General features: G+C 52.9%; 1 protein-coding gene across 1 annotated transcript in view; it reads right to left on the bottom strand.

The window, feature by feature from the left end:
• LOC141245017 (solute carrier organic anion transporter family member 1B3-like) overlaps positions 1 to 26,143 on the bottom strand; it is a gene marked incomplete at its 3' end in the record, with an annotated part of 189,796 nt that extends 163,653 nt beyond the window's left edge. Inside the window, exon 1 of the mRNA XM_073669030.1 lies at positions 26,030 to 26,143. The remainder of the gene's footprint in view (positions 1 to 26,029) is intronic.
• Between the last annotated feature and the right edge of the window lie 896 nt (positions 26,144 to 27,039).

The following is a 27,039-nucleotide window of genomic DNA, read 5'->3' as shown; positions in this document are numbered from 1 at the left end:
AGACTCTCACACTTATCCTGGCTGACCTTGGACCCGGATGCCTCCGAGTAGCGCTCCACTTCTGACATCACCGCTGCTGCCTCCTCTTGCGAAGAAACAAAGACGGTGACATCGTCCGCGTAGGCCACCACCCTCAGGATAGTCTCCGGCGCCGCCCCGCCCATCCGCACCCCCGCCAACGGTCTACAATCGATCCTTCTGAGGAAGGGATCGATCGCAAACGCGTAAAGCAAAGGGCTAAGAGGACAGCCCTGACGGACACCGGATCCTACCCCAAAAGGTCGTCCAATCCACCCATTCACCAGAGGGAAAGTCTCAGCCCCTGCATACAAGGTCTTAAGCCAGTCCACAAACCCTCCAGGCAGACCATACCTCAAAAGAGTGGACCAGAGGTACTCGTGGTTAACCCGATCAAAGGCTTTTGCCTGATCCAGGGTCAGCAAGAACCCCTTCCAGAGGCCCGCCCTGCCTTGCTCCACGGCCTCTCGGACACCTAGAACAGCACTAAAAGTGCTACGGCCAGGAACGCAACAGTGCTGAACCTCCGAAAGGAGCCGGGGTGCAAACTTCACCAGCCTGTTGAAAAGTATCTTAGCCAAAATCTTCCTGTCCACATTGAGAAGTGCTATGGGACGCCAGTTCTCAATGCGTGACGGATCCTTACCCTTTGACAAAATGATCAAAGCTGACCTCCTTAATGATCTCGGCAGAGTGCCCGAGGAGAGACACTCGTTAAACACCTGAGTCAAGAGGGGGACCAAAGAGTCCCTAAAGGTCCTAAAGAACTCGGATGTTAAGCCATCCGGACCTGGCGACTTTTTGGGCCTAAGCCCATCGATCGCCAGTCTCACTTCCTCTTCTTTGATCGCTTCTGCCAAATCGCCCAGCGAGAGGTCAGCCCCTGGCTCAGGAACAGATTCAGCCAGGAAAGCCGACATCCCGTCACGATCAAGCTCCCTCCTTCCCAAGAGGTGCGAGTAGTAGGAACTGACAACCTCCAAGATCCCTGATCTGGACCTTCTCAGGGACCCCGTACTGTCCACCAGCCCCGTCACTATCTTACTATTCACTGACATCTTACAGTTTCTGTAAGGGTCGGGCGAGCAGTACTTCCCGTAGTCCCTCTCGAAAACCAAAGATGCGTGCCTATCGTACTGACACCTCTTCAGCAAGGACTTCACTCTGGAGATCTCCTCGCGGCTACCTCCAGTCGAGACAAGATACTCGAGTTTCCTCCTCAGGCTCTGATACAGGCGATCCCTGTTCAGGCTTCTGAGGTTCGAGAGCTGCCGGAAGAATCTCGCCACCCGATGTTTGAACATCTCCCACCACTCCGACTTAGTGTTACTTAGGCCCAGCAATGGTACCTGGCTCTGAAAGAATTCCTCAAAAGACCGTCTTACAGCTTCTTCCTCAAGGAGTGATGAATTCAGCTTCCAATAGCCTCTTCCCATCCGAGGAGTCTCTGTAACGTTGAGAGAAAACATAATCAAACAGTGATCGGAGAACTCCACCTCCACAACCGACAACGGCGAAGAGACGGCCTCCTCCTTCAAATAAAACCTATCTAGCCTAGACCTGCACTGACTACCTCTAAAAAAGGTGAATCCCGTGTCGCCCGGGTTGTGCCGGATGTGGACATCCACCAGGCGAGCCTCACTCACTATCCTGTTTAACGCGACGCAGTCATAAGCCAGCCGGTCTCCGGAACCTCCTCTATCACAGGATCTCGTGACATTGTTGAAATCCCCTCCGAAGACCACCTGCCGACTCGAAAATAAAAAAGGTTTGATCTTCAGGAAGAGACATTTGCGGTCCCACTTGGACTGGGAACCATAGATGTTAATGAGCCGAAGCTCTTGTCCCCCCATGGAGACATCTAGGATCAAGCATCTCCCCATTTCTAATTCGATCACTCGTCTGCATTCAACCGCTGCGGTCTTAAAAAGGACCGCCACCCCGCTATACGGCTCGGCCGCAAGAGACCAGTAGGAGGGCCCATGCCTCCACTCCCGCCTTGCTTTATGCAAGGTTGATATATCGGTCAACCTGGTCTCCTGCAAAAACAAAATGTCGGCTTCAACGGGGTGGGTGCCGCCATCATGATTGATTGAATTAGATAGCCTTTTTCTTCCCACCACTGACAGTCCCAACCTCTTCCTCTGATAATGACGGGTTTTTAGTGCGCTTAAGACAAACAGATTCATCCATTCTCTCCTTACATAGATTCTTGCCCTCGTCTGGTGGTCCTGGGTTAGTCATCCCCCCAGAGGGCTTTGTATTTGCCCCCCGAGAGGAAGACCCAGCCATCTCCTGAGCCCCAACCACCTTGTCCGCAACCTCCGGCCCCGGGTCCCCACTTCCCCCCTCCAGAGGGAGGTCCTGGAGAGCCCCGAACCGGTTGGAGAGATCCACCAGAGGGGGGGCGGCTGAACCCTCCAATGGCGCTTGGATCATGGCCAGAGAGTCAGAGGGGTCGCACTCCAAAGAGGCAGGTCGAGACCTGGTCCCCCTCCTACCTCTGGCCGTTTTCCTGTTACCCTTTTTCTTTTTCTGTGACCACTCCCCCTCTCCCTCATCTAGACTGTCACCAGAAGAGGGTTCCTGGGAAGACGTGGCGTCCTCTCGCTCTTCCCTTTCAAGTCTCTTGACTTCCTCGCTCAATTCACTGTCTTTAGGATCCTCAGCTGCAAGTGAAGTACCTGGGTCAGAGTTTAGGGACATTACTCCCTGCCCCCTGTCCCCCTGTCCCCACGGCGCTGCTCCTGCCGCCTGATGGTGGATGGCGGCAGCTTGCTCCTCACCGGATCCCTGCCTCCCCCGCCCCTACTGGTCCCTTCACCGGCAAGATTAGTCCCGGCTTGCGCCTGTACCACACTCGCCTCTTTCAGGACCGCATTGGCGAAGGAACGCGGACAGCGACTGAACGGGTGACCGAGGTCACCACACAAGTTACACCTAATCCTGCGACAGGCAGCAGCAAGATGACCGAGGTCCCCACACAGTGCGCATTTCTGGGTGGTACACTGCGCACTGAAGTGTGTGGGGCTACCGCACCTGTGACAGACCTTAGGCTGCCCCCGGTAGAAAATCAAGATCCTATCCCTCCCCAAAAAGGTTGAGGAGGGGATATGGGTAACAGTGTTTCCCGAAACCTTCAATCTCACCATGAAGGTCCAGGCCCCTGACCAGATACCATGGTCATCCAGATTCTTTTCGGGAATATTGGTGACCTCTCCGTATCTACTCACCCAGGTGGTAATGTCCATACAGGAAAGCGACTCGTTACTAGTCAGAACGGTCACTTTCCTGACTGAATCTTGGCGAGTTATTGCCAGGGGAAAGAGACCATGCCATTCGGGGCGACTCCGAGCCAGCTCATGGCGAGACCAGAAAAGCTCAAGGCCCTCCGGTCTCACGAAGCTGACATCGAAGTAGGAGGTCCCATAGGGATGGATCAAGGCAAAGATGTCATATGCCGCAAAGCCCATCCCCAGCAGGAGCTCAACCACCTTCGACCTATCAGGACAGGCATCCTTGCTTACCCACTGGAGACGGACCACGTTCCTACGGTTACTCCTCTGCCCCGTTGTCGGCAGAGACCAGACAGTCTCTGCCCCTCTATCTCGGAAGGCTGAAAGACCATGTCTCTCTATCCAGAAAGACAGATCAACCTCCCTCCCCTCTACAGTGATGGAGCTCTCCCCTCTCCTCAGGGCGTCCAGGAGCTGCTGTCGCAAGTCACCATCCCCAGGGCCACCAGACGAGGGCGCACTACTACCCCCAGCACTGACAGCTTCTGAATAGCTTTGGGCTGAAGCCCCCGCCAATGCTGGGGGGGCAGCGGGACCAGCACCTACTTCCCCCCCACCAACACCAGTGCTGCTCCCACCATTCACTCCAGTACTATTCACACCATTCGCAGGACCATTACTCCCATCGTTCACTCCACTACTACTCACACCATTCGCAGGACCATTACTCCCACCATTCATTACACCACTACCCCCAACATTTGCTACACCACAACTCCCACCATTCCCACAACTCCCAGCATTCATTCCACCACTACCCCCACCATTTGCTACATCATCATTCACTGCACCACTACCCCCACCATTTGCTGCATCATCATTCACTGTACCACTAATTCCACCATTCCTACTACTCTCATCATCTGCTCCACCATTACTCTCATCATCTGCTCCACCATTACTCTCACCATCTGCTCCACCATTACTCCCATCGTTCACTGCACCACTATTTCTATTCTCTTTACTTGTCACCCCATTACCTCTGCTGTTCTCTGCACCTTCCACAGTCACCTCCATTCCTTCCTCCCTTGTGTCTGGTGTCTCTGCACTCACACCTGCTGGGCCGGGGGAGGGGAGCACTTCCAGAGACTCCTTTCCCTGCAGCACCACACCCGTTTCCCTTTGGTTGCTGCTGGCTTTCTGCAGGTCGTCTGCTGGAGCGCCCCGCCCCCCTACTGCAGCATTTTGGTCCTTGTTCTGGCCAGACTGTTTTCTCGGCACCTCTGCCCGCCCTGCACCCACAGACTTTGGGGTCTTAGTGTCCTTTTTGGGCGCTGGGGCACACTGCCCCCCTGTCGCAGCAGTGTGCCCAGTGTTCTTTGCTGATGTGTTTTTCACATCCTTCCCTGCCCCCCCAGCCCCGGTGATAACCGGCTTAGCCGCAGAGCGCAGGGTGGGAAACTCCACAGAACTCCCTATGTCCGGCGCTGTGAGTACCTCCACAGCCTCGCCCCCTGCACTGTTCCCCGCACAGATGGCAGCATCGCCGGACGTCCGCCTCCTCTCCCCACCTTGCCTCTGCCTCGAGCCCACTGCAGAGCCCGTGCCTTTAGGTTTGGTGGGGTTTAAACAGAAGGTGGCAGGTGCAACATCAGACATTGGTACATACTTATAACTCACCACCTCCTGTGCAGCTCCTCCGGTCTTCTTCTTCTTCCTCTTCCCTGTCTCCTCCACTGGTTTGTCCTCAACGAAGGAAAACCGCGTCAGGTCCTCTGGAGACTCCAGCAGTCGGATCTCCCTCAGCAGTCCTCCTTCCTCCTCCTCCCCCGACACTCCAGCCTCTGCTGTGGGAGTCCTCTGCCCTGCAGGGAGACCACTTGAGCTCCGGCTCTGCCCCTCACTGGCTCCAGCAACTGAGACTCCAGTCACCTCTTCATCCTCCTCCTCCTCTTCACTAAGGACGCCGGCTGGCGGTTCTCCTGAGGTGTTTAACCCCTTCATTTCTGAGAACCGCCGCTGGTTCTTAAACCTCTCCAGGAAGGGACCTGCGCTTTTCTCAATCCCCTCCCGGAGGAGCACTAACCTGACCACCTCGTCTCTGAGGGCTTTAACCCTCTGGGAGGTCGCGGGTCTCTCCTTGTTGGACGCCCGGGTGTTCAGGACCCGGGCCTCCCTCAGCTCCTCTTTCAGCTGGGTTAGTGCTTTGCCGGCGTCCTCGTACTCTCGCAACGTGGCGACCACTCGGGAGGAGAAGGAACTTGTGGACTCGCTGGAGCTCATCTCCCCCCAGGATCTTGCTGGGCTCTTGTTCCTGGGGCCTGGGGTGCCCCGGTCTCCCTCTCTGGGCGGGCGGTGAACAGTCTCGGGGTTGGAGCAGGTGGATGTATTCTTCCTCACCCTTCCCGATCTCCTCACTCCCTCCTGGGCCGGTTGTTGAGGCTCCTTCTCCCCCGCCGGCATAGACCGGGGGATAGGAGGCTGGGAAGCCATGCCGGCCTCCCAGTAGGCCTGCCTCTCCCTGGGGAGAAGAGAGGCAGACGACGACCCTCCTCCTGGAAGTGCTTGAGCTCAGGAGGCAGGTGCTACTCTCAGCACCACTCCTCCTGTCCTGTATATATACACTGCACAGTACCACTCCTCCTGTTCTGTATATATACACTGCACAGTACCACTCCTCCTGTCCTGTATATATACACTGCACAGTACCACTCCTCCTGTATATATACACTGCACAGTACCGCTCCTTCTGTCCTGTATATATACACTGCACAGTACCACTCCTCCTGTCCTGTATATATACACTGCACAGCACCACTCCTCCTGTTCTGTATATATACACTGCACAGTACCACTCCTGTATATATACACTGCACAGTACCGCTCCTTCTGTCCTGTATATATACACTGCACAGTACCACCAACTCCCCCCCGTATATATACACTGCACAGTACCACCAACTCCCCCCCGTATATATATACTGCACAGTACCCCTTCTCCTGTCCTGTATATATACACTGCACAGTACTACTCCTCCTGTCCTGTATATATACACTGCACAGTACCACTCCTCCTGTCCTGTATATATACACTGCACAGTACCACTCCTCCTGTCCTGTATATATACACTGCACAGTACCACTCCTCCTGTCCTGTATATATACACTGCACAGTACCACTCCTCCTGTATATATACACTGCACAGCACCACTCCTCCTGTCCTGTATATATACACTGCACAGTACCGCTCCTCCTGTATATATACACTGCACAGTACCACTCCTCCTGTCCTGTATATATACACTGCACAGTACCACTCCTCCTGTCCTGTATATATACACTGCACAGTACCACTCCTCCTGTCCTGTATATATACACTGCACAGTACCACTCCTCCTGTATATATACACTGCACAGTACCACTCCTCCTGTATATATACACTGCACAGTACCACTCCTCCTGTATATATACACTGCACAGTACCACTCCTCCTGTATATATACACTGCACAGTACCTCTCCTCCTGTCCTGTATATATACACTGCACAGTACCACTCCTCCTGTATATATACACTGCACAGTACCACTCCACCTGTATATATACACTGCACAGTACCACTCCTCCTGTATATATACACTGCACAGTACCTCTCCTCCTGTCCTGTATATATACACTGCACAGTACCACTCCTCCTGTATATATACACTGCACAGTACCACTCCACCTGTATATATACACTGCACAGTACCACTCCACCTGTATATATACACTGCACAGTACCACTCCACCTGTATATATACACTGCACAGTACCACTCCTCCTGTATATATACACTGCACAGTACCACTCCTCCTGTATATATACACTGCACAGTACCACTCCTCCTGTATATATACAGTACATGACAGAACAATAATACATTACAGGACACCGAACATAAGAACAAAACAAGACGACAAATCACAGAAAATAGAAACAAAATAAATCCCCCCAGGAATATATATATATATATACAGGAAATAACTATTATAAAACCTATAAGACCCCCGGCCCAGCTTCATTCATACTACTATATACAACCCCACACAACGCTCACACCGTCCTATATACACATAAAACACCGTCCTATATACAAGATTATATACAATAAAACACTAAACCTCATATAACGTATATACAACCGGGAACTAACACTAACCTACTGGTCCCACTGCCTGACCTTAGTCACCCCCTTACCGCACCTCATTCACACCACAGAAAACCAAAAATAACAATATATACAATAGTGACATGAACAATTTTTTTTTTTTTTTTATATTTTATATTTTTTTTGTAATTTTTTAATATATATACATAAAACACAGACCTACACTAACTATCCCGCCACCCCTGATCCAGCTCTGGCCACAAAGTTCAGGATTACTCCGAGCTAGGATCAGGCCCCAAAGTTTTTCCCCAGGCGGGGCCTGGACCAGGCCAGATCAGTCCTCTTATCACCACCGATGAAAACCCCCCCAAATCCCCCACCCAACCTAACTAAAACCCCCTATTATACATTATATACAATATATACAGAACACAACCTACACACTCACCATCCAAGGCTCAAGTTCGATGCCGGCAAACCTTCTATTCAGGAGACAGAAATACAAAACAAAAATCTAGGGTGAAAAGACATCAGCCCACCACCAGGATATAGGAGTACTACCGGACTAAGGCACCCTGAAGGAAAAGCCCCTCCAGAGGCGGGCCGCCCTCCGGGCACCCAGTCCTTCATACTCCAGAGAACGTACCTTCACCAGGTCACCTAGGATGTTCCTACAGACTTCATCTACATGGAGGATTTTACTCTGCGTCGAGACTAAAACTCGTGCGTTCCACGTGAAATACCTCACCACTGCGCTGACTATGAATAAAGTGTCTCGGTCCCTTCTCCCAAGGTCTCCGAACGCTCCATAGGCCCACCCGGCGTAGGACAGAGTAGCCAGCCGCGGCCAACCAATGGAAGCCCCCACCCTGTTGTACACCTCTGTATTAAAGGGACAATGAAGCAGGAAGTGCTCCATGCTTTCCAGCACGTTAGCACAAGCCTCACGGGGGCAATTCCTGTCCTCGGAGCTCCTGTACTTCAAATTGTCCCTCACATACAGCTTACCATGGAAGCAGCGCCATGTCAAGTCCCAGTACTTCTCGGGGATCCTGGTAGAATTTAACAAACTCAACCCAACCTCCAGATCCCGACTTGGGCAGTCTTTGAGGGCCAATGGACTCTGAAAATGAGAAAGCAAGACCCTCATATCGAGGAGTTTCCTCGGGAGGGACCTCACCTCCCACATTCCCAGACCCCACCGGCGGATCATTTTCAGAACCGGGGTAACATAAGCCGGGAGATGCCCGTGTGGTGTGCGAAGATCCTTCAATCTTCCCCCTGTCTCCCATTCCTGGAAGAAAGGCTGAAACCATCCCTTGCAGGAGAATACCCACGGAGGAGCCCTCTCTTTCCAGAGGTTTGCCACGTTCACCTTCAAGAAAGTGTTCACTAGGAACACCACGGGGTTCACCATATTCAAACCCCCTAGTCTCCTCGTGCGGTAAGTGACCTCCCGCTTGACTAGGTTCAGTCTGTTCCCCCATAACATCTGGAAGAACAGACTGTAGACCCGTGTCCAGAGAGGCTCTGGCAAGACACAGACGCTGCCCAGGTAGATTAGCAAGGGGAGCAGGAAAGCTTTGCACAGGCCAACCCTTTCCCTCAGGGTCAAAGACCAACCCCTCCATTGGTCCACTCTTTGGGCGACACCTTTGATTCTGCCTTCCCAGTTTTTCGTGGGGTAATCACCCTGGCCGAATTCGATGCCCAGGACTTTGGCATGTTCTTGGGGTTCGGGGAGGGTGTCCGGAAGATCAAACCCGGGATCTCCGCCTCCCAGCCAGAGACTCTCACACTTATCCTGGCTGACCTTGGACCCGGATGCCTCCGAGTAGCGCTCCACTTCTGACATCACCGCTGCTGCCTCCTCTTGCGAAGAAACAAAGACGGTGACATCGTCCGCGTAGGCCACCACCCTCAGGATAGTCTCCGGCGCCGCCCCGCCCATCCGCACCCCCGCCAACGGTCTACAATCGATCCTTCTGAGGAAGGGATCGATCGCAAACGCGTAAAGCAAAGGGCTAAGAGGACAGCCCTGACGGACACCGGATCCTACCCCAAAAGGTCGTCCAATCCACCCATTCACCAGAGGGAAAGTCTCAGCCCCTGCATACAAGGTCTTAAGCCAGTCCACAAACCCTCCAGGCAGACCATACCTCAAAAGAGTGGACCAGAGGTACTCGTGGTTAACCCGATCAAAGGCTTTTGCCTGATCCAGGGTCAGCAAGAACCCCTTCCAGAGGCCCGCCCTGCCTTGCTCCACGGCCTCTCGGACACCTAGAACAGCACTAAAAGTGCTACGGCCAGGAACGCAACAGTGCTGAACCTCCGAAAGGAGCCGGGGTGCAAACTTCACCAGCCTGTTGAAAAGTATCTTAGCCAAAATCTTCCTGTCCACATTGAGAAGTGCTATGGGACGCCAGTTCTCAATGCGTGACGGATCCTTACCCTTTGACAAAATGATCAAAGCTGACCTCCTTAATGATCTCGGCAGAGTGCCCGAGGAGAGACACTCGTTAAACACCTGAGTCAAGAGGGGGACCAAAGAGTCCCTAAAGGTCCTAAAGAACTCGGATGTTAAGCCATCCGGACCTGGCGACTTTTTGGGCCTAAGCCCATCGATCGCCAGTCTCACTTCCTCTTCTTTGATCGCTTCTGCCAAATCGCCCAGCGAGAGGTCAGCCCCTGGCTCAGGAACAGATTCAGCCAGGAAAGCCGACATCCCGTCACGATCAAGCTCCCTCCTTCCCAAGAGGTGCGAGTAGTAGGAACTGACAACCTCCAAGATCCCTGATCTGGACCTTCTCAGGGACCCCGTACTGTCCACCAGCCCCGTCACTATCTTACTATTCACTGACATCTTACAGTTTCTGTAAGGGTCGGGCGAGCAGTACTTCCTGTAGTCCCTCTCGAAAACCAAAGATGCGTGCCTATCGTACTGACACCTCTTCAGCAAGGACTTCACTCTGGAGATCTCCTCGCGGCTACCTCCAGTCGAGACAAGATACTCGAGTTTCCTCCTCAGGCTCTGATACAGGCGATCCCTGTTCAGGCTTCTGAGGTTCGAGAGCTGCCGGAAGAATCTCGCCACCCGATGTTTGAACATCTCCCACCACTCCGACTTAGTGTTACTTAGGCCCAGCAATGGTACCTGGCTCTGAAAGAATTCCTCAAAAGACCGTCTTACAGCTTCTTCCTCAAGGAGTGATGAATTCAGCTTCCAATAGCCTCTTCCCATCCGAGGAGTCTCTGTAACGTTGAGAGAAAACATAATCAAACAGTGATCGGAGAACTCCACCTCCACAACCGACAACGGCGAAGAGACGGCCTCCTCCTTCAAATAAAACCTATCTAGCCTAGACCTGCACTGACTACCTCTAAAAAAGGTGAATCCCGTGTCGCCCGGGTTGTGCCGGATGTGGACATCCACCAGGCGAGCCTCACTCACTATCCTGTTTAACGCGACGCAGTCATAAGCCAGCCGGTCTCCGGAACCTCCTCTATCACAGGATCTCGTGACATTGTTGAAATCCCCTCCGAAGACCACCTGCCGACTCGAAAATAAAAAAGGTTTGATCTTCAGGAAGAGACATTTGCGGTCCCACTTGGACTGGGAACCATAGATGTTAATGAGCCGAAGCTCTTGTCCCCCCATGGAGACATCTAGGATCAAGCATCTCCCCATTTCTAATTCGATCACTCGTCTGCATTCAACCGCTGCGGTCTTAAAAAGGACCGCCACCCCGCTATACGGCTCGGCCGCAAGAGACCAGTAGGAGGGCCCATGCCTCCACTCCCGCCTTGCTTTATGCAAGGTTGATATATCGGTCAACCTGGTCTCCTGCAAAAACAAAATGTCGGCTTCAACGGGGTGGGTGCCGCCATCATGATTGATTGAATTAGATAGCCTTTTTCTTCCCACCACTGACAGTCCCAACCTCTTCCTCTGATAATGACGGGTTTTTAGTGCGCTTAAGACAAACAGATTCATCCATTCTCTCCTTACATAGATTCTTGCCCTCGTCTGGTGGTCCTGGGTTAGTCATCCCCCCAGAGGGCTTTGTATTTGCCCCCCGAGAGGAAGACCCAGCCATCTCCTGAGCCCCAACCACCTTGTCCGCAACCTCCGGCCCCGGGTCCCCACTTCCCCCCTCCAGAGGGAGGTCCTGGAGAGCCCCGAACCGGTTGGAGAGATCCACCAGAGGGGGGGCGGCTGAACCCTCCAATGGCGCTTGGATCATGGCCAGAGAGTCAGAGGGGTCGCACTCCAAAGAGGCAGGTCGAGACCTGGTCCCCCTCCTACCTCTGGCCGTTTTCCTGTTACCCTTTTTCTTTTTCTGTGACCACTCCCCCTCTCCCTCATCTAGACTGTCACCAGAAGAGGGTTCCTGGGAAGACGTGGCGTCCTCTCGCTCTTCCCTTTCAAGTCTCTTGACTTCCTCGCTCAATTCACTGTCTTTAGGATCCTCAGCTGCAAGTGAAGTACCTGGGTCAGAGTTTAGGGACATTACTCCCTGCCCCCTGTCCCCCTGTCCCCACGGCGCTGCTCCTGCCGCCTGATGGTGGATGGCGGCAGCTTGCTCCTCACCGGATCCCTGCCTCCCCCGCCCCTACTGGTCCCTTCACCGGCAAGATTAGTCCCGGCTTGCGCCTGTACCACACTCGCCTCTTTCAGGACCGCATTGGCGAAGGAACGCGGACAGCGACTGAACGGGTGACCGAGGTCACCACACAAGTTACACCTAATCCTGCGACAGGCAGCAGCAAGATGACCGAGGTCCCCACACAGTGCGCATTTCTGGGTGGTACACTGCGCACTGAAGTGTGTGGGGCTACCGCACCTGTGACAGACCTTAGGCTGCCCCCGGTAGAAAATCAAGATCCTATCCCTCCCCAAAAAGGTTGAGGAGGGGATATGGGTAACAGTGTTTCCCGAAACCTTCAATCTCACCATGAAGGTCCAGGCCCCTGACCAGATACCATGGTCATCCAGATTCTTTTCGGGAATATTGGTGACCTCTCCGTATCTACTCACCCAGGTGGTAATGTCCATACAGGAAAGCGACTCGTTACTAGTCAGAACGGTCACTTTCCTGACTGAATCTTGGCGAGTTATTGCCAGGGGAAAGAGACCATGCCATTCGGGGCGACTCCGAGCCAGCTCATGGCGAGACCAGAAAAGCTCAAGGCCCTCCGGTCTCACGAAGCTGACATCGAAGTAGGAGGTCCCATAGGGATGGATCAAGGCAAAGATGTCATATGCCGCAAAGCCCATCCCCAGCAGGAGCTCAACCACCTTCGACCTATCAGGACAGGCATCCTTGCTTACCCACTGGAGACGGACCACGTTCCTACGGTTACTCCTCTGCCCCGTTGTCGGCAGAGACCAGACAGTCTCTGCCCCTCTATCTCGGAAGGCTGAAAGACCATGTCTCTCTATCCAGAAAGACAGATCAACCTCCCTCCCCTCTACAGTGATGGAGCTCTCCCCTCTCCTCAGGGCGTCCAGGAGCTGCTGTCGCAAGTCACCATCCCCAGGGCCACCAGACGAGGGCGCACTACTACCCCCAGCACTGACAGCTTCTGAATAGCTTTGGGCTGAAGCCCCCGCCAATGCTGGGGGGGCAGCGGGACCAGCACCTACTTCCCCCCCACCAACACCAGTGCTGCTCCCACCATTCACTCCAGTACTATTCACACCATTCGCAGGACCATTACTCCCATCGTTCACTCCACTACTACTCACACCATTCGCAGGACCATTACTCCCACCATTCATTACACCACTACCCCCAACATTTGCTACACCACAACTCCCACCATTCCCACAACTCCCAGCATTCATTCCACCACTACCCCCACCATTTGCTACATCATCATTCACTGCACCACTACCCCCACCATTTGCTGCATCATCATTCACTGTACCACTAATTCCACCATTCCTACTACTCTCATCATCTGCTCCACCATTACTCTCATCATCTGCTCCACCATTACTCTCACCATCTGCTCCACCATTACTCCCATCGTTCACTGCACCACTATTTCTATTCTCTTTACTTGTCACCCCATTACCTCTGCTGTTCTCTGCACCTTCCACAGTCACCTCCATTCCTTCCTCCCTTGTGTCTGGTGTCTCTGCACTCACACCTGCTGGGCCGGGGGAGGGGAGCACTTCCAGAGACTCCTTTCCCTGCAGCACCACACCCGTTTCCCTTTGGTTGCTGCTGGCTTTCTGCAGGTCGTCTGCTGGAGCGCCCCGCCCCCCTACTGCAGCATTTTGGTCCTTGTTCTGGCCAGACTGTTTTCTCGGCACCTCTGCCCGCCCTGCACCCACAGACTTTGGGGTCTTAGTGTCCTTTTTGGGCGCTGGGGCACACTGCCCCCCTGTCGCAGCAGTGTGCCCAGTGTTCTTTGCTGATGTGTTTTTCACATCCTTCCCTGCCCCCCCAGCCCCGGTGATAACCGGCTTAGCCGCAGAGCGCAGGGTGGGAAACTCCACAGAACTCCCTATGTCCGGCGCTGTGAGTACCTCCACAGCCTCGCCCCCTGCACTGTTCCCCGCACAGATGGCAGCATCGCCGGACGTCCGCCTCCTCTCCCCACCTTGCCTCTGCCTCGAGCCCACTGCAGAGCCCGTGCCTTTAGGTTTGGTGGGGTTTAAACAGAAGGTGGCAGGTGCAACATCAGACATTGGTACATACTTATAACTCACCACCTCCTGTGCAGCTCCTCCGGTCTTCTTCTTCTTCCTCTTCCCTGTCTCCTCCACTGGTTTGTCCTCAACGAAGGAAAACCGCGTCAGGTCCTCTGGAGACTCCAGCAGTCGGATCTCCCTCAGCAGTCCTCCTTCCTCCTCCTCCCCCGACACTCCAGCCTCTGCTGTGGGAGTCCTCTGCCCTGCAGGGAGACCACTTGAGCTCCGGCTCTGCCCCTCACTGGCTCCAGCAACTGAGACTCCAGTCACCTCTTCATCCTCCTCCTCCTCTTCACTAAGGACGCCGGCTGGCGGTTCTCCTGAGGTGTTTAACCCCTTCATTTCTGAGAACCGCCGCTGGTTCTTAAACCTCTCCAGGAAGGGACCTGCGCTTTTCTCAATCCCCTCCCGGAGGAGCACTAACCTGACCACCTCGTCTCTGAGGGCTTTAACCCTCTGGGAGGTCGCGGGTCTCTCCTTGTTGGACGCCCGGGTGTTCAGGACCCGGGCCTCCCTCAGCTCCTCTTTCAGCTGGGTTAGTGCTTTGCCGGCGTCCTCGTACTCTCGCAACGTGGCGACCACTCGGGAGGAGAAGGAACTTGTGGACTCGCTGGAGCTCATCTCCCCCCAGGATCTTGCTGGGCTCTTGTTCCTGGGGCCTGGGGTGCCCCGGTCTCCCTCTCTGGGCGGGCGGTGAACAGTCTCGGGGTTGGAGCAGGTGGATGTATTCTTCCTCACCCTTCCCGATCTCCTCACTCCCTCCTGGGCCGGTTGTTGAGGCTCCTTCTCCCCCGCCGGCATAGACCGGGGGATAGGAGGCTGGGAAGCCATGCCGGCCTCCCAGTAGGCCTGCCTCTCCCTGGGGAGAAGAGAGGCAGACGACGACCCTCCTCCTGGAAGTGCTTGAGCTCAGGAGGCAGGTGCTACTCTCAGCACCACTCCTCCTGTCCTGTATATATACACTGCACAGTACCACTCCTCCTGTTCTGTATATATACACTGCACAGTACCACTCCTCCTGTCCTGTATATATACACTGCACAGTACCACTCCTCCTGTATATATACACTGCACAGTACCGCTCCTTCTGTCCTGTATATATACACTGCACAGTACCACTCCTCCTGTCCTGTATATATACACTGCACAGCACCACTCCTCCTGTTCTGTATATATACACTGCACAGTACCACTCCTGTATATATACACTGCACAGTACCGCTCCTTCTGTCCTGTATATATACACTGCACAGTACCACCAACTCCCCCCGTATATATACACTGCACAGTACCACCAACTCCCCCCCGTATATATATACTGCACAGTACCCCTTCTCCTGTCCTGTATATATACACTGCACAGTACTACTCCTCCTGTCCTGTATATATACACTGCACAGTACCACTCCTCCTGTCCTGTATATATACACTGCACAGTACCACTCCTCCTGTCCTGTATATATACACTGCACAGTACCACTCCTCCTGTCCTGTATATATACACTGCACAGTACCACTCCTCCTGTATATATACACTGCACAGCACCACTCCTCCTGTCCTGTATATATACACTGCACAGTACCGCTCCTCCTGTATATATACACTGCACAGTACCACTCCTCCTGTCCTGTATATATACACTGCACAGTACCACTCCTCCTGTCCTGTATATATACACTGCACAGTACCACTCCTCCTGTCCTGTATATATACACTGCACAGTACCACTCCTCCTGTATATATACACTGCACAGTACCACTCCTCCTGTATATATACACTGCACAGTACCACTCCTCCTGTATATATACACTGCACAGTACCACTCCTCCTGTATATATACACTGCACAGTACCTCTCCTCCTGTCCTGTATATATACACTGCACAGTACCACTCCTCCTGTATATATACACTGCACAGTACCACTCCACCTGTATATATACACTGCACAGTACCACTCCTCCTGTATATATACACTGCACAGTACCTCTCCTCCTGTCCTGTATATATACACTGCACAGTACCACTCCTCCTGTATATATACACTGCACAGTACCACTCCACCTGTATATATACACTGCACAGTACCACTCCACCTGTATATATACACTGCACAGTACCACTCCACCTGTATATATACACTGCACAGTACCACTCCTCCTGTATATATACACTGCACAGTACCACTCCTCCTGTATATATACACTGCACAGTACCACTCCTCCTGTATATATACAGTACATGACAGAACAATAATACATTACAGGACACCGAACATAAGAACAAAACAAGACGACAAATCACAGAAAATAGAAACAAAATAAATCCCCCCAGGAATATATATATATATACAGGAAATAACTATTATAAAACCTATAAGACCCCCGGCCCAGCTTCATTCATACTACTATATACAACCCCACACAACGCTCACACCGTCCTATATACACATAAAACACCGTCCTATATACAAGATTATATACAATAAAACACTAAACCTAATATAACGTATATACAACCGGGAACTAACACTAACCTACTGGTCCCACTGCCTGACCTTAGTCACCCCCTTACCGCACCTCATTCACACCACAGAAAACCAAAAATAACAATATATACAATAGTGACATGGACAATTTATTTTTTTTTTTTTTTTTTTTATATTTTATATTTTTTTTGTAATTTTTAATATATATATAAAACACAGACCTACACTAACTATCCCACCACCCCTGATCTAGCTCTGGCCACAAAGTTCAGGATTACTCCGAGCTAGGATCAGGCCCCAAAGTTTTTCCCCAGGCGGGGCCTGGACCAGGCCAGATCAGTCCTCTTATCACCACCGATGAAAACCCCCCCAAATCCCCCACCCAACCTAACTAAAAACCCCTATTATACATTATATACAATATATACAGAACACAACCTACACACTCACCATCCAAGGCTCAAGTTCGATGCCGGCAAACCTTCTATTCAGGAGACAGAAATACAAAACAAAAATCTAGGGTGGAAAGACATCAGCCCACCACCAGGATATAGGAGTACTACCGGACTAAGGCACCCTGAAGGAAAAGCCCCTCCAGAGACGGGCCGCCCTCCGGGCACCCAGTCTTTCATACTCCAGAGAACGTACCTTCACCAGGTCACCTAGGATGTTCCTACAGACTTCATCTACATGGAGGATTTTACTCTGCGTCGAGACTAAAACTCGTGCGTTCCACGTGAAATACCTCACCACTGCGCTGACTATGAATAAAGTGTCTCGGTCCCTTCTCCCAAGGTCTCCGAACGCTCCATAGGCCCACCCGGCGTAGGACAGAGTAGCCAGCCGCGGCCAACCAATGGAAGCCCCCACCCTGTTGTACACCTCTGTATTAAAGGGACAATGAAGCAGGAAGTGCTCCATGCTTTCCAGCACGTTAGCACAAGCCTCACGGGGGCAATTCCTGTCCTCGGAGCTCCTGTACTTCAAATTGTCCCTCACATACAGCTTACCATGGAAGCAGCGCCAAGTCAAGTCCCAGTACTTCTCGGGGATCCTGGTAGAATTTAACAAACTCAACCCAACCTCCAGATCCCGACTTGGGCAGTCTTTGAGGGCCAATGGACTCTGAAAATGAGAAAGCAAGACCCTCATATCGAGGAGTTTCCTCGGGAGGGACCTCACCTCCCACATTCCCAGACCCCACCGGCGGATCATTTTCAGAACCGGGGTAACATAAGCCGGGAGATGCCCGTGTGGTGTGCGAAGATCCTTCAATCTTCCCCCTGTCTCCCATTCCTGGAAGAAAGGCTGAAACCATCCCTTGCAGGAGAATACCCACGGAGGAGCCCTCTCTTTCCAGAGGTTTGCCACGTTCACCTTCAAGAAAGTGTTCACTAGGAACACCACGGGGTTCACCATATTCAAACCCCCTAGTCTCCTCGTGCGGTAAGTGACCTCCCGCTTGACTAGGTTCAGTCTGTTCCCCCATAACATCTGGAAGAACAGACTGTAGACCCGTGTCCAGAGAGGCTCTGGCAAGACACAGACGCTGCCCAGGTAGATTAGCAAGGGGAGCAGGAAAGCTTTGCACAGGCAAACCCTTTCCCTCAGGGTCAAAGACCAACCCCTCCATTGGTCCACTCTTTGGGCGACACCTTTGATTCTGCCTTCCCAGTTTTTCATGGGGTAATCACCCTGGCCGAATTCGATGCCCAGGACTTTGGCATGTTCTTGGGGTTCGGGGAGGGTGTCCGGAAGATCAAACCCGGGATCTCCGCCTCCCAGCCAGAGACTCTCACACTTATCCTGGCTGACCTTGGACCCGGATGCCTCCGAGTAGCGCTCCACTTCTGACATCACCGCTGCTGCCTCCTCTTGCGAAGAAACAAAGACGGTGACATCGTCCGCGTAGGCCACCACCCTCAGGATAGTCTCCGGCGCCGCCCCGCCCATCCGCACCCCCGCCAACGGTCTACAATCGATCCTTCTGAGGAAGGGATCGATCGCAAACGCGTAAAGCAAAGGGCTAAGAGGACAGCCCTGACGGACACCGGATCCTACCCCAAAAGGTCGTCCAATCCACCCATTCACCAGAGGGAAAGTCTCAGCCCCTGTATACAAGGTCTTAAGCCAGTCCACAAACCCTCCAGGCAGACCATACCTCAAAAGAGTGGACCAGAGGTACTCGTGGTTAACCCGATCAAAGGCTTTTGCCTGATCCAGGGTCAGCAAGAACCCCTTCCAGAGGCCCGCCCTGCCTTGCTCCACGGCCTCTCGGACACCTAGAACAGCACTAAAAGTGCTACGGCCAGGAACGCAACAGTGCTGAACCTCCGAAAGGAGCCGGGGTGCAAACTTCACCAGCCTGTTGAAAAGTATCTTAGCCAAAATCTTCCTGTCCACATTGAGAAGCGCTATGGGACGCCAGTTCTCAATGCGTGACGGATCCTTACCCTTTGACAAAATGATCAAAGCTGACCTCCTTAATGATCTCGGCAGAGTGCCCGAGGAGAGACACTCGTTAAACACCTGAGTCAAGAGGGGGACCAAAGAGTCCCTAAAGGTCCTAAAGAACTCGGATGTTAAGCCATCCGGACCTGGCGACTTTTTGGGCCTAAGCCCATCGATCGCCAGTCTCACTTCCTCTTCTTTGATCGCTTCTGCCAAATCGCCCAGCGAGAGGTCAGCCCCTGGCTCAGGAACAGATTCAGCCAGGAAAGCCGACATCCCGTCACGATCAAGCTCCCTCCTTCCCAAGAGGTGCGAGTAGTAGGAACTGACAACCTCCAAGATCCCTGATCTGGACCTTCTCAGGGACCCTGTACTGTCCACCAGCCCCGTCACTATCTTACTATTCACTGACATCTTACAGTTTCTGTAAGGGTCGGGCGAGCAGTACTTCCCGTAGTCCCTCTCGAAAACCAAAGATGCGTGCCTATCGTACTGACACCTCTTCAGCAAGGACTTCACTCTGGAGATCTCCTCGCGGCTACCTCCAGTCGAGACAAGATGCTCGAGTTTCCTCCTCAGGCTCTGATACAGGCGATCCCTGTTCAGGCTTCTGAGGTTCGAGAGCTGCCGGAAGAATCTCGCCACCCGATGTTTGAACATCTCCCACCACTCCGACTTAGTGTTACTTAGGCCCAGCAATGGTACCTGGCTCTGAAAGAATTCCTCAAAAGACCGTCTTACAGCTTCTTCCTCAAGGAGTGATGAATTCAGCTTCCAATAGCCTCTTCCCATCCGAGGAGTCTCTGTAACGTTGAGAGAAAACATAATCAAACAGTGATCGGAGAACTCCACCTCCACAACCGACAACGGCGAAGAGACGGCCTCCTCCTTCAAATAAAACCTATCTAGCCTAGACCTGCACTGACTACCTCTAAAAAAGGTGAATCCCGTGTCGCCCGGGTTGTGCCGGATGTGGACATCCACCAGGCGAGCCTCACTCACTATCCTGTTTAACGCGACGCAGTCATAAGCCAGCCGGTCTCCGGAACCTCCTCTATCACAGGATCTCGTGACATTGTTGAAATCCCCTCCGAAGACCACCTGCCGACTCGAAAATAAAAAAGGTTTGATCTTCAGGAAGAGACATTTGCGGTCCCACTTGGACTGGGAACCATAGATGTTAATGAGCCGAAGCTCTTGTCCCCCCATGGAGACATCTAGGATCAAGCATCTCCCCATTTCTAATTCGATCACTCGTCTGCATTCAACCGCTGCGGTCTTAAAAAGGACCGCCACCCCGCTATACGGCTCGGCCGCAAGAGACCAGTAGGAGGGCCCATGCCTCCACTCCCGCCTTGCTTTATGCAAGGTTGATATATCGGTCAACCTGGTCTCCTGCAAAAACAAAATGTCGGCGTCAAGTTGGCCGAGAAAATGAAAGGCCGTGTACCTTGCCGCATCTGACTTTATGCTGCAAACATTAATAGTTGCCAGCGTCAACGGGGTGGGTGCCGCCATCATGATTGATTGAATTAGATAGCCTTTTTCTTCCCACCACTGACAGTCCCAACCTCTTCCTCTGATAATGACGGGTTTTTAGTGCGCTTAAGACAAACAGATTCATCCATTCTCTCCTTACATAGATTCTTGCCCTCGTCTGGTGGTCCTGGGTTAGTCGTCCCCCCAGAGGGCTTTGTATTTGCCCCCCGAGAGGAAGACCCAGCCATCTCCTGAGCCCCAACCACCTTGTCCGCAACCTCCGGCCCCGGGTCCCCACTTCCCCCCTCCAGAGGGAGGTCCTGGAGAGCCCCGAACCGGTTGGAGAGATCCACCAGAGGGGGGGCGGCTGAACCCTCCAATGGCGCTTGGATCATGGCCAGAGAGTCAGAGGGGTCGCACTCCAAAGAGGCAGCTCGAGACCTGGTCCCCCTCCTACCTCTGGCCGTTTTCCTGTTACCCTTTTTCTTTTTCTGTGACCACTCCCCCTCTCCCTCATCTAGACTGTCACCAGAAGAGGGTTCCTGGGAAGACGTGGCGTCCTCTCGCTCTTCCCTTTCAAGTCTCTTGACTTCCTCGCTCAATTCACTGTCTTTAGGATCCTCAGCTGCAAGTGAAGTACCTGGGTCAGAGTTTAGGGACATTACTCCCTGCCCCCTGTCCCCACGGCGCTTCTCCTGCCGCCTGATGGTGGATGGCGGCAGCTTGCTCCTCACCGGATCCCTGCCTCCCCTGCCCCTACTGGTCCCTTCACCGGCAAGATTAGTCCCGGCTTGCGCCTGTCCCACACTCGCCGCTTTCAGGACCGCATTGGCGAAGGAACGCGGACAGCGACTGAACGGGTGACCGAGGTCACCACACAAGTTACACCTAATCCTGCGACAGGCAGCAGCAAGATGACCGAGGTCCCCACACAGTGCGCATTTCTGGGTGGTACACTGCGCACTGAAGTGTGTGGGGCTACCGCACCTGTGACAGACCTTAGGCTGCCCCCGGTAGAAAATCAAGATCCTATCCCTCCCCAAAAAGGTTGAGGAGGGGATATGGGTAACAGTGTTTCCCGAAACCTTCAATCTCACCATGAAGGTCCAGGCCCCTGACCAGATACCATGGTCATCCAGATTCTTTTCGGGAATATTGGTGACCTCTCCGTATCTACTCACCCAGGTGGTAATGTCCATACAGGAAAGCGACTCGTTACTAGTCAGAACGGTCACTTTCCTGACTGAATCTTGGCGAGTTATTGCCAGGGGAAAGAGACCATGCCATTCGGGGCGACTCCGAGCCAGCTCATGGCGAGACCAGAAAAGCTCAAGGCCCTCCGGTCTCATGAAGCTGACATCGAAGTAGGAGGTCCCATAGGGATGGATCAAGGCAAAGATGTCATATGCCGCAAAGCCCATCCCCAGCAGGAGCTCAACCACCTTCGACCTATCAGGACAGGCATCCTTGCTTACCCACTGGAGACGGACCACGTTCCTACGGTTACTCCTCTGCCCCGTTGTCGGCAGAGACCAGACAGTCTCTGCCCCTCTATCTCGGAAGGCTGAAAGACCATGTCTCTCTATCCAGAAAGACAGATCAACCTCCCTCCCCTCTACAGTGATGGAGCTCTCCCCTCTCCTCAGGGCGTCCAGGAGCTGCTGTTGCAAGTCACCATCCCCAGGGCCACCAGACGAGGGCGCACTACTACCCCCAGCACTGACAGCTCCTGAATAGCTTTGGGCTGAAGCCCCCGCCAATGCTGGGGGGGCAGCGGGACCAGCACCTACTTCCCCCCCACCAACACCAGTGCTGCTCCCACCATTCACTCCAGTACTATTCACACCATTCGCAGGACCATTACTCCCATCGTTCACTCCACTACTACTCACACCATTCGCAGGACCATTACTCCCATCATTCATTACACCACTACCCCCAACATTTGCTACACCACAACTCCCATCATTCCCACAACTCCCAGCATTCATTCCACCACTACCCCCACCATTTGCTGCATCATCATTCACTGTACCACTAATTCCACCATTCCTACTACTCTCATCATCTGCTCCACCATTACTCTCACCATCTGCTCCACCATTACTCCCATCATTCACTGCACCACTATTTACATTCCCTTTACTTGTCACCCCATTACCTCTGCTGTTCTCTGCACCTTCCACAGTCACCTCCATTCCTTCCTCCCTTGTGTCTGGTGTCTCTGCACTCACACCTGCTGGGCCGGGGGAGGGGAGCACTTCCAGAGACTCCTTTCCCTGCAGCACCACACCCGTTTCCCTTTGGTTGCTGCTGGCTTTCTGCAGGTCGTCTGCTGGAGCGCCCCGCCCCCCTACTGCAGCATTTTGGTCCTTGTTCTGGCCAGACTGTTTTCTCGGCACCTCTGCCCGCCCTGCACCCACAGACTTTGGGGTCTTAGTGTCCTTTTTGGGCGCTGGGGCACACTGCCCCCCTGTCGCAGCAGTGTGCCCAGTGTTCTTTGCTGATGTGTTTTTCACATCCTTCCCTGCCCCCCCAGCCCCGGTGATAACCGGCTTAGCCGCAGAGCGCAGGGTGGGAAACTCCACAGAACTCCCTATGTCCGGCGCTGTGAGTACCTCCACAGCCTCGCCCCCTGCACTGTTCCCCGCACAGATGGCAGCATCGCCGGACGTCCTCCTCCTCTCCCCACCTTGCCTCTGCCTCGAGCCCACTGCAGAGCCCGTGCCTTTAGGTTTGGTGGGGTTTAAACAGAAGGTGGCAGGCGCAACATCAGACATTGGTACATACTTATAACTCACCACCTCCTGTGCAGCTCCTCCGGTCTTCTTCTTCTTCCTCTTCCCTGTCTCCTCCACTGGTTTGTCCTCACCGAAGGAAAACCGCGTCAGGTCCACTGGAGACTCCAGCAGTCGGATCTCCCTCAGCAGTCCTCCTTCCTCCTCCTCCCCCGACACTCCAGCCTCTGCTGTGGGAGTCCTCTGCCCTGCAGGGAGACCACTTGAGCTCCGGCTCTGCCCCTCACTGGCTCCAGCAACTGAGACTCCAGTCACCTCTTCATCCTCCTCCTCCTCTTCACTAAGGACGCCGGCTGGCGGTTCTCCTGAGGTGTTTAACCCCTTCATTTCTGAGAACCGCCGCTGGTTCTTAAACCTCTCCAGGAAGGGACCTGCGCTTTTCTCAATCCCCTCCCGGAGGAGCACTAACCTGACCACCTCGTCTCTGAGGGCTTTAACCCTCTGGGAGGTCGCGGGTCTCTCCTTGTTGGACGCCCGGGCGTTCAGGACCCGGGCCTCCCTCAGCTCCTCTTTCAGCTGGGTTAGTGCTTTGCCGGCGTCCTCGTACTCTCGCAACGTGGCGACCACTCGGGAGGAGAAGGAACTTGTGGACTCGCTGGAGCTCATCTCCCCCCAGGATCTTGCTGGGCTCTTGTTCCTGGGGCCTGGGGTGCCCCGGTCTCCCTCTCTGGGCTGGCGGTGAACAGTCTCGGGGTTGGAGCAGGTGGATGTATTCTTCCTCACCCTTCCCGATCTCCTCACTCCCTCCTGGGCCGGTTGTTGAGGCTCCTTCTCCCCCGCCGGCATAGACCGGGGGATAGGAGGCTGGGAAGCCATGCCGGCCTCCCAGTAAGCCTGCCTCTCCCTGGGGAGAAGAGAGGCAGACGACGACCCTCCTCCTGGAAGTGCTTGAGCTCAGGAGGCAGGTGCTACTCTCAGCACCACTCCTCCTGTCCTGTATATATACACTGCACAGTACCACTCCTCCTGTCCTGTATATATACACTGCACAGTACCACTGCTCCTGTATATATACACTGCACAGTACCACTCCTCTTGTCCTGTATATATACACTGCACAGTACCGCTCCTCCTGTCCTGTATATATACACTGCACAGTACCACTCCTCCTGTATATATACACTGCACAGTACCGCTCCTCCTGTATATATACACTGCACAGTACCGCTCCTCCTGTATATATACACTGCACAGTACCGCTCCTCCAGTATATATACACTGCACAGTACCACTCCTCCTGTCCTGTATATATACACTGCACAGTACCACTCCTCCTGTCCTGTATATATACACTGCACAGTACCACTCCTCCTGTCCTGTATATATACACTGCACAGTACCACTCCTCCTGTCCTGTATATATACACTGCACAGTACCACTCCTCCTGTCCTGTATATATACACTACACAGTACCACTCCTCCTGTCCTGTATATATACACTGCACAGTACCACTCCTCCTGTCCTGTATATATACACTGCACAGTACCACTCCTCCTGTTCTGTATATATACACTGCACAGTACCACTCCCCCTCGTATATATACACTGCACAGTACAGCTCCTCCTGTCCTGTATATATAAACTGTACAGTACCACTCCTCCTGTCCTGTATATATACACTGCACAGTACCACTCCTCCTGTCCTGTATATATACACTGCACAGTACCACTCCTCCTGTCCTGTATATATACACTGCACAGCACCACTCCCCCCCGTATATATACACTGCACAGTACCACTCCTCCTGTATATATACACTGCACAGTACCGCTCCTTCTGTCCTGTATATATACACTGCACAGTACCACTCCTCCTGTCCTGTATATATACACTGCACAGTACCACCAACTCCCCCCCGTATATATACACTGCACAGTACCACCAACTCCCCCCCGTATATATATACTGCACAATACCCCTTCTCCTGTCCTGTATATATACACTGCACAGTACTACTCCTCCTGTCCTGTATATATACACTGCACAGTACCACTCCTCCTGTCCTGTATATATACACTGCACAGTACCACTCCTCCTGTCCTGTATATATACACTGCACAGTACCACTCCTCCTGTATATATACACTGCACAGTACCACTCCTCCTGTATATATACACTGCACAGTACCACTCCTCCTGTCCTGTATATATACACTGCACAGTACCATTCCTCCTGTATATATACACTGCACAGTACCACTCCTCTTGTCCTGTATATATACACTGCACAGTACCGCTCCTCCTGTCCTGTATATATACACTGCACAGTACCACTCCTCCTGTATATATACACTGCACAGTACCACTCCTCCTGTATATATACACTGCACAGTACCACTCCTCCTGTCCTGTATATATACACTGCACAGTACCGCTCCTCCTGTCCTGTATATATACACTGCACAGTACCACTCCTCCTGTCCTGTATATATACACTGCACAGTACCACTCCTCTTGTCCTGTATATATACACTGCACAGTACCGCTCCTCCTGTCCTGTATATATACACTGCACAGTACCACTCCTCCTGTATATATACACTGCACAGTACCACTCCTCCTGTATATATACACTGCACAGTACAGCTCCTCCTGGCCTCATGCTCCTCCTCCTCATTATGCCCCGCCCCCTGTCCCGCCCCCTCGGCTCCTCTGTGTGTGGCGACCCTGTATGATGCGGTGCAGAATATTGTAGACCTTCACCTGCTCCTGGCGGGTTCCTCTTCCTCCGGGGACACTGGCTGGACATTTCTCAGGACGCCGTGTTCCCGGGAGGGAGGTCCCAGCCGGCGCACAGAGACCCCACTAATCCCAAAACAAAGGCTCAGTGCGAGGACTGTGCCCGGCGGGACGTCTCCGCGACATTCCTGACCACGGGCAGCGGCCGGAGAATGCGAGAGGCAGAGACCACCCCGGCCCGGCCCCCAGAGCACACAATGATCACCTCCTCATAGCAACGAACGCATCAGGCAGTCCTATGTAAATACAACGGCAGCAGCGGAGAAAGAAAACTTTTAAAACACTTTGTAAATGATTATAATTTTCAAGCTTCTTTACTCAGAGAGTTATCACTGTGTTATCTGTGGTGTTACATAGGACTGCAGGTGACATATACTACATTATCTGTACTCAGAGAGTTATCACTGTGTTATCTGTGATGTTACATAGGACTGCAGGTGACATCTACTACATTATCTATACTCAGAGAGTTATCACTGTGTTATCTGTGGTGTTACATAGGACTGCAGGTGACATCTACTACATTATCTGTACTCAGAGAGATATCACTGTGTTATCTGTGGTGTTACATAGGACTGCAGGTGACATCTACTACATTATCTGTACTCAGAGAGTTATCACTGTGTTATGTGTGGTGTTACATAGGACTGCAGGTGACATCTACCACATTATCTGTACTCAGAGAGTTATCACTGTGTTATATGTGGTGTTACATAGGACTGCAGGTGACATCTACTACATTATCTGTACTCAGAGAGTTATCACTGTGTTATCTGTGGTGTTACATAGGACTGCAGGTGACATCTACTACATTATCTGTACACAGAGAGATATCACTGTGTTATCTGTGGTGTTACATAGGACTGCAGGTGACATCTACTACATTATCTGTACTCAGAGAGTTATCACTGTGTTATCTGTGCTCTTACATAGGACTGCAGGTGACATCTACTACATTATCTGTACTCAGAGAG

This window comes from Phyllobates terribilis, unplaced genomic scaffold, assembly GCF_046119375.1.
Source record: "Phyllobates terribilis strain yellow unplaced genomic scaffold, ASM4611937v1 Scaffold_1651__1_contigs__length_237130, whole genome shotgun sequence".
In the NCBI taxonomy this organism is placed as follows: domain Eukaryota; kingdom Metazoa; phylum Chordata; class Amphibia; order Anura; family Dendrobatidae; genus Phyllobates; species Phyllobates terribilis.
The sequence above is the reverse complement of the archived record's forward strand: the minus strand, read 5'-3'. Positions and strand labels throughout refer to the sequence as shown.